Genomic DNA, 12154 nt, shown 5'->3' with positions numbered 1-12154 from the left:
ACACACACACACACACACACACACACACACACACACACACACACACACAAACAGCATTAGCTCCTTCCTGTTTCAGCCAACCCCTTCCTGTTACATCAGCAATAGGGAATCATACCTTCTGTTTCTTTAACAAAGGCTCAATTAATTACTAAGTGCTAAGTATCTGTTACCTTTGCCAAAATTCAAATTACATTACCATTACAGGAAATAATTCTTAACTCAAAAAGTAGTAGGTGACCATAACAGATAACATGAACAATTTTTTTTCACATAAAACTGAAAAGCTTTTATACAAATTAAACCAATGTAACCAGAATTAGAAGAGAAGTCACTAAAAGATGGGAGTTTTTTAGCAAATAGATTGAAAAAGGCACATATATGAACATACCTACATGCATGTGTATATCATGTATCTACATACATATATAATTTATTGAACAAAAAGAGTGTGTGTGTGCATGTGTAATATACCAAGAGCCATTCTGTATTGTATATGTACTCAAAGAATATGACTAGTTATTGAATAATTAGAAATTATCAACACCCATAGAGGAAAAAATAATTCTTCATATTACTACCAAGATAAGTGAAAATTATGAGTTCTCTGAATTTTTAGATTACAGATCGACAAAGAGGTTTAGAAGCAAAATTAGTAATTTTGTGGGGATTATCAAAATAAAAGCACATTATTTTAATGTTGGACTTTAAAATTGTCCTGTTATCCTGCAAAATGACTTGAAAAATTCTGTGTACTAGGAAAATCATTAAATTATATAAATCATTTAACTCAACAATATCATCAAGGGGCAAATATTGTAAGGAAAATAAAAACAGAAGGAAAGGTACATGAAAAACATGATGGGTAGCAGTGCTTATTGCAGTAACCAAGAACTGGTTGCAAAGTGGGCGCCAATTCAAGTATAAATTATTATATAAAGGTAACTACTTTTGTGCCCTAAGAAATATGGAATGTGAAAAAAAGAAACAGTTTATACCATAAGCAAACTAAAGGAAAATTATATTGAAAGATAACTTTATAAGGTAGGGAAGGCGTCTAAACTGAAGCAGCAGGGCACTCTGAGGAAAAGATGGGAGGTAACATGTCAGTTATTTCAAAAGACCTCAGAGACTTATGGAGATAGGCCAGGACTCTGAGACCAGAATCCTTCAGAACATCAGTATCCCATAAATCAGGACTTGCTTCTAAGCTTTCCCCTGTAGCTATCATGGAGGGAAGAAATCACTGTAGATAAGGAGCCCACCTTCCTAATTACCATCACATGTAATGTAAACTACATCACAAAACATGTACTCCTGATCTGCCACCAATAGATAAATGAGCTTAAAAGGCTTATGGCCGGGGTAGGGAACCTGAACCCTTGAGACCACATATGATCTTCTAGGTCCTTGGGTACGGTCTGTAGACTGAGTCCAAGTTTTACAGAACAAATCCTTTTTTAAGAAGATTTGTTCTGTGAAATTTGTATTTACTCAAAGGGCCACAGCTGAGGACCTAGAGAGCCACATGTGGTCTCGAGACTGCAGGTTCCCCACCCCTCAGGACCAAGAATATCTCAGATCACCGGCACTACTTCCAGTCCTCGTAAACATCACCTGCACAATAAACTCCTATGGAAAAGTGATCAACCATCCCGATCAACTACCCTCTGACTAACATACACAGGGCAGGCAGGCTAACCTATCTGAGGCAGAAGGGCACACTGGGAGAGATACAGGAGGCAGCAGGTGCCAGTAAAATCGAAATACCATCACCATACTCATAACAATCTACCAACAGGTTCCAATGGAAACAGCCCAGAAGTACAAACCCAAGACCGTTCAGAAGAATAGTGCTTTCAGCAAAGTGCCCACAACAATCATCTTGATAAACAAACCTTGTGGAGATGCAGTCTGGTAACTACCCCTGCAGGTGCTACAATCACAGCTCTAAGAGACCTACAAAAGAAAATTATTTTAATGAAAATTCTTGATATTGTCGATTTGTTCAACATTAGAAAATGACAGCATTTTATCAGTCAGGAGTAAAAACATTAACATCTGCCTTGCCAATGAAACCTAGGAAGTATGGGACATTTTTCTATCTTACTTGCAGCAAAACTGCCCATACATATTGTCTCCTCTGTTAATCCTCCAGAGCATTTGTTTTATTATGCGATTTGGATCTCTTATACTTAGTAGAATGCTTTACAAACAGAAATATTTTATTAAATATGTTATTCATTTGTCCTACTCTGCAATAGGAATAATACAATGTAAGGCAGAGCATCTTTAGCAAAGGATGGCTTTATGAGTGAGGGGGATGCCTTTGGAAATCAGCCGATTGTAAAAAGAGGCACATAAGTATGTATGGTCAATCAACAAACATTTATTTTGTGTCTACTATGTTATGGGAAGTGTGCTAAAATTTATGGATACAAACAAAGGAAAAAAGTTCCTACTCTCAAGAAGATCACGGATTGAAAAGTGTTAAATTTTTTTTAACAAATATGACTTTGTTATCATTGATTTTCATTTGCAAAGAACAAACTAGATATTTGGTTCTTGTATTGTTTTCCAAAATAGCAAAAGCATCAAATATCTCTTCACATACATAGGAAACAAACACCCCTCCCAATATGCATACTTTTGTAAAGTTCAGCTGGGCAGATGCCAAATCCCAGTTCTGATAACATTATAAAAATGAAGGCTGGATAAGAAGTTAATTGTCTCTTTCTGTCTACCCACCCAATATTTCCAACAGTGAAATTCCAAGGTCATACCCCTACTCTAATTCCAAATATTTTAATGATGATGAAACCTCTCATGGGGAAATCATTTGCTGCCTTGTGATTGGGAATATATTGAAGTTTGTTTTTTTCCCCTAATAATCAACTGTTTGGACTAAATTTCCCTGTGTTCAATTTCATCATGTTATTGCATCTCATTCTCCTAAGTAAATTCCCCTTGGGTGTTTATTCTCTTTTGATGCAACAATTATTATCTGTGATATATGAGAAGGGTATTTTAATGTAATGGAAGGCCCGTGATTATTGTGCATAATTACATTGTGGATAATCAAGAGAATTCTCTAAAAAGGGATTATTAAGCATGTTGCAGACACAGGGAAAAAACGGCTTGTGAAATATAAATCTTATCGAGGATAGTGATATCTTCTAAATTAAAAGGTTAAAAGAACAGTTTAAATCATCCTTTAGAAAAAAAAATATATATACATACATACATATATATATATACATATATATATATATATATATCTTTCCTATGCAAACATCACTTTGTTTTCCTTCAGGTATATTTTACTTGAGCAATTTTGAAATTTTACTTTCAAAGTAATATTTTTAAGGTTTCAATTCAACGAACCTCTAAATCACATCTTCTTTCCTGATTATTTTTAATTCTAGCATTTTCCTTCTATCATTTTCAATTTATGCAGTATATGGTTTATTTATTTATAGTTGTTTACATGTTGTCTTCCACCTTAAACTGTAACCTCCTGATAGCAGGGCTGTTTCTTACCATTCTTTATCTCTCCAGTGTTTAACACAGAGTTGGTGTTTAATAAATGTTTATTGACTGACATCTTAATTTATTGAAGCCTATTAGATGAAAGTTACTCCAGTAGACATTGCAGCAAGGTTGAATGGGATATAATTCACAAATTCAAAAGATCTCAGAGTCAAGTAATATATGACATGCATGCAAAAAATATAATTCATATTATAATATAAGAATTTCTATTGGAGAAATATAAATGTCCAATAATTAAATGTGGCCATATATGGGAGGGGCTGCATGAGGAAATAGGGGCTCCCTTATACTGGAAGTCTTCAAGAGTTAACTGGATAAGTCCCAGGGAGGAGCAGAAATAAGATGGTGAAGTAAAGTCAAAGACTTTCCTGAGCTCTCCCCCAGACACTTCCAAATATCTTTAAAAATGACTCTAAACAAATTCTAGAGCAGCAAAACTCACAAAAGTACTAAGTGAAACAAATTCCCAGCTCCAGACAAGTTGGAAGATTTGCAGGAAAGGTCTATTGCACCAAGGTGAGAGAGGAATGCAGTCCACCACAGCCCTAATGAGAACAACTCAGTCCCAGGAAAACAGGAAGAGGCCTTGGGAGGCAATGAATAAGCACTGGCAACCACTGTCTTCAGAGCTTTCAGTCCACAGGTGATAAGGGTGATAGAATCCTGATAAAGCTTCCCCCAGCCCCAATATTCTTACTTCATTATAGGCCTAGCCCTACTGAACAGCAGGCCCACTGCACCTACCTATTCCCCACCCCCTCCACACCAATGTCCTTACTTCTTTGTATATAGCTCACTGCTCACTGGAACAACGGGTGTGTCCCTGAACTCTTAGTTCCCACAGAAACAGAAACAGTTCCCATGTGATAGGAACCTAGCTACTGCCTCTACCTGGTCACTGCCCCCAGACGCATTCCCACACAAACAGGTGTGTTCTTGTATTCAATCACAATTACATCATCCATCTAGCCCAAGACAGGACCACAATACCTAACTATCTGTCTTAACCACCATAGCTAGAGAGTTGGAGGGCAAAATGACCAGAATATTTAACCATCAAACCATAGATAGGACCCCTCCTCCATTACCTAATCCCTTAACAAACTCCTCATGTTTTTTTAATATTAATTATATTCCTCTGTTGCATGTAAATTTTTGTTATGTAATTGCATCTTTACCCTATCAAAATCCATCTTTCCTTCTCTAAAGTTGCTGGTTCTTCTTGGAATTTAGCCCACTTCATGAGAGTGTTCAATCTCAATAAATGTCAATACTTGGGTTGGAGGTGGTCTGACTGAATTCTTTGAGACGGTTCCGCTACAACACATCATGAAACTGCAAGAGTTTTGGGGTGGACAGAGACCCTACCTCAACAGTTTCTGGCATCCCTGGGTTTAAACCACAAAAAGGGGATCAAACAAATGGTCAGAAGGAGATCACAAAGGTCTTTTTGTTAGCTCTTGGGCAGGACTCTGCTGCTTTACTGTAATGGCAAGTACAGAAGTAGTTCACACCTTGTTTCAGTTATTGAATTAACATCTTGTTTCAGTTCAAGTTTCCTGTGAGACTTGTATTAATTCTGTTAAGAAACAAAACATGTGAAACCCACAACTTGTGAGCCCTAGAACTCATGAACTCCTGCAACAGAAAGGGAAGGATCTAATGACCACATATTAGGAGGATTTCCAAGTTAGAGACAGCAGAACTGAGAGAAAAGGACTCTTGTGATGGCAGAGTCAAGAAGGAAAAAAATTGTGGCATGCCAGTACTCCATTTGTCTGCTCTGTCTATGTTGATGTTTGTTTTTGATACTTTGTACAGAAGCCCTGGAACCTTGCTGGAAACCCTGGAAGATGATTTTCTGGTTGCATGTTTACAGAAGTCCTGGAGGAGGGTTTTGGAGGTCCTGGGACTTTACTGAAGTTTGTGTTGACCTCTTGGCCCTTGTTTGTGGGTCTGTGGTGATTTCTCTGTTGATGATTTGTGTTGAGTTCTCAGATCTTGCTGGTGGGTCTGAGTTGATTTCACAGGCAGATAGTGAAATGATGATGATGATGTCAATGTGCATGAATATTATTGTGGCCCTCTCAAGCTTTGTCTTCCCAGAAACAGGAACTGTGAAGGACTTGAGATGGACTGAAAACTGAACTTCAATATGGAATGGGAACTAGATGAAGAACTGGACAAGGAGCTGAACAAGCACCTGGCTGCTGCCTGCTTTTGAATACAAGTGACAGTTGGATCTGGAATGATGGAAGAAGAAACATGGAAGCTGAAAGACAGCCTTGAGTCAAGCTGAAAGAAGACTTTACTTGGATACTGTGTACTGACTGAAAAGATTTACTATGACCTAGGGGTGGAGAACTTTGATTTTTGGACTTTGTGATTGAATTAAGGATTTTGTGATTAATCAATGAATGTACTTTTTAAAAAAATATGCCACCACTTTGGTGAAAACTTTGTGACCACTTAGTTGTTGAGTTGTGACATGGTGAATGCTATATGTGGAATTTCTGTGATAAGTTGTAACACTGTGAATGCTGTACCTTGATTTTCTATGAATATTTTGCTCTGATTTGTTATTGAATAAATAGAGAGCTCACTATACTATATAATCAGAACCTTGAAAGCTGTTCACAGCAGCAGTCCTCTGGAAAGCTGCTGGTCCTTGGCTTTACATTTAACTATACTCAGACCCAGTTCACAGTCCTGGGCATTAGTCCCAGAGCAAGGAGGAGCACTAGCACAACAGAACTTGGGGTCACAGTGGAGGGGAGACCTTCTTCCCCAGTTTTAGGGCAGAAAAGAGTGCTTGTGGTCACTCACAGATCAGGACACAGGCCCGGAGAAACACCTCTCTTAGATCATACCACCTTGGAAGAGCCGAAATCTTACAAATCTTTTGAAGTACCCCTGAGAACAGCTGGGTAAAGTCCCTGAAGTTTGGGTCCATGCACCCTCTATCCTGGACACAGAGCACTATTTTGACAAAGAAGTCAAAGTCAAGTAATAGGCACAGAAAATAAGCAAACAGTGGAAGAATGCAACAACACCAACAAACCCCTGACTACAGAAAGTTGCTATGGTGACAAGGAAGATCAAAACACACACACTCAGAAGACAACAAAGTCAAACCTCCCACATTCAAATTCTCCAAGAACAATATGAATTGGTTTCAGTCCACTGAAGAGCTCAAAGGAGGATTCTGAAAATCAAGTAACAGAGGTAGAGGGAAAAAATGGGAAGACAAATGAGAGTGATGCAACAAAATTATAAAAAATGAGTCAGTAGCTTGGTAAAGGACACACACACACACATAATAATGAAGGAAATAACACCTTAAAAACAGAGTAGGCCAAATGGTAGAGATCCAAAAAACCAATGAGGAGAAGAATGCCTTAAACAGTTTTCTTTAAAAGAACAATAAACATTTAGGTTATTCATTTTGGTATTTTTTTTTACATAATGGTGAATTGAACTTTTGTTTCCAATAATTATTGATGCTTTTTTAGCTGTGGAGATGATATATAGATGGATAGATCGATAGAGAGACAAACAGATCTCTAATAAAGTGTTTCATTTATCCTGTGCATGTTTAGTGCTTACTAGACATAGCCTTAATCCTAACTTTCTTAAACTGATTTCTTTGTTTCATATAGAATATTTTTGTCAATACCCCTGAACCCCAAAGTCATACTCATCCAGTTTCATATATAGGAGTGGAAAGGATTCTATTCTATTATTGTTATGTTAATGAAAATGAATTTACAAAAGGCATTATCTCTTACTTCTTGATCATTATTCCACCATCTCTATATTGAAATAACACTTAACATTGAATATGTTGCTAGTAACTATAAAATCCATGCAACTCTAAAGAAATGAAGTGTGTTTCTGACTAGGCATTTTCCTATTCTTTAGAATTATTTTAAAAGTATTTTAGTTATTTTTTTGGAATTAATTTTTATAATTAAACATTTTACTCAATTTTTAAAGAATTAAACATTTTTTTACCCTTTGTTGGAATTAAAAGTAATTTTTTAGGATTAAACTTTTTTTACTCAAAAATAACAGCAAAGCTGCTTTAGTTTATAAAAACTTTTGCTAAAAGGAACTAGAAACTAGACATGTAAGGGCTTTATATGGAGTCTGTATTTTTGTCCCAAATTTAGATATTCAACAATTTAATGACCATTTGCACAAATTTCCAATTGTCAGAAAGTTCATTTGAACTAAAGTGGTTAGTGTTGAACTAAAATATACTTTTCTGTTACCTCCATTCATTGTTCCTACATTTAGATTAGAGGTCAAGAAAAATGCTACAAATGATGTTAATTATTTGAAGATATTGTTCATGTTGCTGTAAAGTCTTTCATTCACCAATCTAAGCAGCCTTAATATAATAATTAAATGGTTCTTCATGAGACATGGTTTTGAATTTACTCAACAGCTATCTTCACCTTCTAGATGTAGTACAACTTGACAATGGCACTCCTTTTAAGTATGTTAATTTGGAAATACCTTTGCAAACTTGATAATTAATTGAAAACATTTTTAATAGTTAAGAATGTTTTGTTGTTCTTTGAGTTAATCCTAAAAGTAATGATTATGTGTATATCCTACACTCTTATGGTCTGACACTTTTGTGATTTTATAATACACATTTTTAAGTCCTCATCATTTGTTTTTATCAGTTTTATCATCTTGGAGAGGAACTAATGAATTGGAAATGACCACATGTTTAGCGGAACTCATTTATGTATTTATATCTTTTATCCATATGTCTATATCATGTCTTGGAGGAAGAAAGGAAAAGTCTATGAGGTGCCAGTTTAAGTGCTTTACAAACATAATTTTGTTTGATCCTGATGACAACCATAGGAAGTAGGCGTTATTATCATCCCTACTTTATAATTTTGGAAAAGGAGTCAAGCATGTTAATTGGCTTGTTCATAATCACACAACTACTAAGTAAGTATCTTGGGCCAAATTTGAACTGAAGTTGTCATAGTTTCAGGTCTAGTGCTCTGTCCACTCTGTTATCTAGCTGCCTGTTGATCAATTATATTTTATATTTTCAAGCATGTTCACATGGCATATGTTAGTTAACAATATTGAGTAGTGACTTAGAAAAAATTCTACATTTGAAAATTGAAAAAAAAAAGCAAGCAAACAAAGCTGACCAGGATCGTTAAACCAGAGATAAATTTAAAAGTACACTTCTTGCAATCAAAATTTTAAAAAATACAAAGGGCTGTATATTTCTCTAAATTCCTCCTTTGACTATCTCTGTCCCTTCCTATGAAAAATAGAAACTCCAAAAATGTCATATTAATTTTATATCTCCTTTCTAATTTCATCTAATTTACTATTTTTCAGTAGTTAACATGAATAGTCAAGTCAAATTCATATAGTTCATGATTAATGTCTCTTTATTATTGAATAAAAATATAATGATAAGAGAACTGAATTTAGAATCACATCAAAATATTAATCCAAGACAAGGTGGACTTGCATTCATCACTTCCCTTATGCATGAAATTTAAATCTGTCTTCCTCACAAGGTAGATGAATTGGCAAATAGTTTAGAAGACGAAATAATATATGTGAAAACACTTTGTAAATTCTAAAGGGGCTGTGTAAATGTAAGAAGAATAGAATGTTTAATGATACATTGAGTTTATCTTCTGTGAGAAGTCATTCATACTCCTCAAGCTAAGCATAAGATGTAACAGTTTTAGGGATGAAGATAATATGTTCATTTTTAGTTACCAAATAAGAAACTTGGAAAACAAAAATCAAAAGTGAAAATTTGAGAAAGTATCATTTTACAATGTTAGAAAGTAGACTAGTCAGAAAAAACAACAGTTAGGGAGTTAGGTGAGTATTGCATCTCTAAAAGCCAGACAAAGGGGACATATCAAGTAAGAAGGGAGGTGGTATCTGTCTTAAAAGATATGTAAAACATGAAGTCATTATTAACCTTCAAGAGAGCAGTTTCAGTAGAGTAGAGGAAATTGAAGTTTTGCTTCAAGAGCTTAAGGAGAGGGTGAATAGTGTGAAAATGGAGGCATCAAATGTAGATTTTTTTTTCCCCCAAAAGCCTAGCTATGAATGAAAAAGAGGGGAAATGATACTATAGTGGAATGGAGATTGTTATCTTTAGTAATTAAAAGATAAAATCTTATACATTTACAAACAGTACTTAGTAACTCTTAGGAAATGTCCCATTTACTTACACTTACATTCATTATTAAGTTCCCCCTGGAACTTTCATTTTAAGGAAAGCCCAAGGCCAACCATCTTTTACTCTCCAAATGTTGCCACCTTATCCACCCTGAATACCTTCCATTTCTTTCTCTTTCTCTTCACAGGTTCGGTTAATATGTTGTCTTCCCTCATTAGAATATAGAATCTTTCTGGACTCCTGTCTTTTGTTGTGTGTGTATTTTTTTTTTATCTCTAGTGCTTAGTGCAGTGCCAGGAATATAATAAGCACTGAATAAATATTTGTTGATTTGACCATTATATCCCAGGTCAAGTTACCTACTGGGGTTAGTACTTCAGTAAGACTGATCAGTCTTTTAAGATATTAGTCTTCAAGACATTAGTCTAATTGCATAGAACATTACTATCTACATTGACAGAGGAAGTTCCCACATCAGGTGATTGCTACACTGATTGAACTGTAGATCTGATTTGTTTTTGAAGAATTATAAAGATATTTATTTTAATTAGTAGAGTAGTAGAGAAGATTTCCATTTATTTTGTGATTAAGGATGATCTACTTTCCTTCCAAATATCACGGAACATAATTCTACATAATGATAAAACTATGTTCTGGAATGTATAAATTCTACTTTCTGTTGTAAAAAAAAACAATGTTCTTTAGTAATCCTGTCTTAGTTGCTAGTTCTTTTTTTTTTGGAGGGCAATTGGGGTTAAGTGACTTGCCCAAGGTCACCTGGCTCGTTTTTGTGTTAAGTGTCTAAGGCCAGATTTGAACTTAGGTCCTCCTGACTCCAGGGCCAGTGCTCTATTCACTGCACCACCTAGCTGCTCCGTAGTTGCTAGTTCTTAGTTTTTACTCAGCTAGAGATTGAAAATATAAAATAGATTTTCCTATGCAAAGGGAAAATACATTTCTTGGCAAAGATCTATCACTGAAAGTATATAAAAAGAAAAACAAAACAACTAAAATATAGTAGCTGAAAAATGTGGGATTTTTTCATGGAAGAAAGATTTGTGTGTTTTACTCCAAGCTGAATCTTAACTTTTATTTACAAAAAACTACTAACAATTTTAATTACTCAATCACATATATTTGTATATATATATATATATACATATATATACACATATATAAGTATAGGTGTGTATATATGTACCCATATATCTATTTCAATCCTTGTCAGTTTTTATTCATTTATAATTCTTTTAATTTTCTTTGCCTCAAATTCAAATAAATAGATCTGTCAGTATAGAATTTTAGTTTTTAAGCCTCTCAGCTAGTGTAAATATCTGTATGTGAATGAAATGTGCTAGATTTTACTTTCTTATATTTTTTTCTAATTTTATGATTGTTTTTATTTTACATGTAAAAAATTAACACTATTTTAAAAAAAATTTATGAAATCTACATTCTCTCCCTCCTTCCTATGACTTCCCCCTCTTTGAGAGGGCAATTTGATATCAATTACACATGAGAATTCACACAATACATATTTTAATGTGAGTTATCTTCCATAATTAAAAAATAATAATAAAACAATAAAAACAAAGAAAAAAGTATGCCTCATTTTCCTTTCAGAGTTCATTAGTTCTCTCTCTCTGGAGGCAGATAGCAGCATTCATCAGGGTCCTTTGGAATTGTCGTGGATAGTTGTGTTCATCAGAACAGCTGAGTCTTTCACAATTGATTATCTTTGCAATAATGGTGATGCTGTATATAGTGTTTTCCTGGTTCTGCTCATTTCACTTTGCTTGAGTTCATACAATTCTTCCCAGATTTTTCAAAATCATTTACTTATCATTTCTTAGAGCACAACAGTTTTCAACCATAATCATATCCTTCGATTTGTTCAGTCATTCCTTAGTTGATGGTCATTCCATTTGATGTTCATTTTTTTTCCACCAAATTTCTTGATTTGGAGCCTTATGTTAATTCTGGGTTCTGTTTCCAGCATGTAGGGTAGAATGGCACTGTCTCAAGCTTCAGTCGTTTTTGTCACGGCTATTTTCAGAGTTAGGTTTGGAGGGTTTGGAAGATATTGGTGCTTAAAAGGTGGTGTTATCTGGGAAGAAATGTGGTCACTGCTAACTTTTTATATTCTCTCTGGTCCCTATCCAGGAAGGTCCCTATCCACTAATCCCTTGCAATTGTATTTGACACTACTCTTCCCTGATCCTTTGGGACCAGAAATGATACTGCTGCTTTGGACCTCATCTCTTTCTTAACTAAAAATGTGCCTCTCTGCTTTTGAATTATGACCCAGAAGTGCATATAAGCTTTGGAATCATCAAAGAGTTGTCCCTCAATATTTCCATTTCTTAAACTACTCATTGCCCTTTAAATATAACTCTGAAGTGGATATAGGCAATAGAG

Source organism: Petaurus breviceps, unplaced genomic scaffold, assembly GCF_028583685.1.
Source record: "Petaurus breviceps papuanus isolate PSGF00001 unplaced genomic scaffold, PetGlider_PUasm1.0 189, whole genome shotgun sequence".
NCBI lineage: Eukaryota > Metazoa > Chordata > Mammalia > Diprotodontia > Petauridae > Petaurus > Petaurus breviceps.
This window is presented reverse-complemented; position numbering follows the sequence as displayed.